The sequence below is a fragment of the Schistocerca cancellata genome, chromosome 2 (assembly GCF_023864275.1).
Source record: "Schistocerca cancellata isolate TAMUIC-IGC-003103 chromosome 2, iqSchCanc2.1, whole genome shotgun sequence".
In the NCBI taxonomy this organism is placed as follows: Eukaryota; Metazoa; Arthropoda; class Insecta; order Orthoptera; family Acrididae; genus Schistocerca; species Schistocerca cancellata.
Window position 1 is genome coordinate 997,006,490 of NC_064627.1, and position 1,365 is coordinate 997,007,854.

The 1,365-nt window shown below is 45.1% G+C and overlaps 1 pseudogene; it reads left to right on the forward strand.

Annotated features, from left to right (window-relative positions):
* The first annotated feature begins 509 nt into the window (after positions 1 to 509).
* LOC126164134 (5S ribosomal RNA) lies at positions 510 to 627 on the forward strand (annotated as a pseudogene).
* The last annotated feature ends 738 nt before the right edge of the window (positions 628 to 1,365 follow it).

Sequence of the window (1,365 nt, forward strand, 5' to 3'; positions counted from 1 at the left end):
GAGTCTGTCAAGAAAAACGAGTCGATCAAACTGAGAACGATCACATTAAGACTTGATTCACACCATTATGTACCTGCGGGTACTGGGAAATCACTTTGGGTCAGTGCTTAGTCTAGGTTGAAGGTAGGAATATTGTGTATGGAACCACTAGAAGAAAAGTATTAGATCAGATGGTTCCTTAGTTGAAGGAGTACTGTAAGAATACACGAAAAATGGGTGGAGAGAAGGTACCTGTTTTTAAAGATAATTTTAGCGCAGGTGACATAGGATTAACAAAGCGGTTGTCAATAGCCAATATGGTTATCCTGGTGTCAGCCACAGACAATCGCCGTACGTTATTGAAATTGCTGTACAAGTGAAGCACTTGCAAGGAAGCGACAGCGAAAGGATAGAAAAACTATTTTTGAAACTAAGGATTTATTATTTTCAAAAGGGTCATTACCAGCTATTAATATTACACAGTTTTGTATACCAACAGGAAATAAATCACCATGCTATCGTAAACCATAGGCAACGGCCTTGCCGCAGTGGATACACCGGTTCCCGTCAGATCACCGAAGTTAAGCGCTGTCGGGCGTGGCCGGCGCTTGGATGGGTGACCACCCGGGCCGCCATGTGCTGTTGCCATTTTTCGGGGTGCACTCAGCCTCGTTATGCTAACTGAGGAGCTACTCGACCGAATAGTAGCGGCTCCGGTCAAAGAAAACTATCGTAACGACCGGGAGAGCGGTGTGCTGACCACACGCTCCTCCTATCCGCATCCTCATTGAGGATGACACGGCGGTCGGATGGTCCCGATGGGCCACTTGTGGCCTGATGACGGAGTGCTTCTTCTGTCGCAAACCAAACAAAATACCTAGCTACTTACAGCCAGTTCTGGAGCAATTTACCGATCAGCAGCTGAAAGGTAGAATAATTAAAGAAAGTACTAGTGCGGGGGTGGGGGGGTCGGGGGGTTTGGCTGGAATAGTTGTGGGCCAAAAAATCAACAGATGGAAAACGAAAAAGTTGTATTTGTAGCGACTGCAGACATCTAAGTGCAGAAACACTACTGGAATCCTGCCCTTTGCCAAACATCACACAAACCTTGGGCAATTTAGGGCAATGGAAATATTTTGCAGAAATGGATTTGAAGAGTGGTTATCAGCAAACAGAGGTTGCACTGCAGTATCGGCAAAAAACAGCGTTTTCGGCACCTGGGTGACACTACTAATACAGAATAATGCCATTCGGGCTAAAAAATGAACCTGCGACGTTTCATAGATTGTTGAACTGAGATCTCAGAGGTTTACCCATGGCAATTATTAATATGTCTCTATGACCTAATCGTCTATGTGAGTGATATGGAACAGAATATGCAGCGAT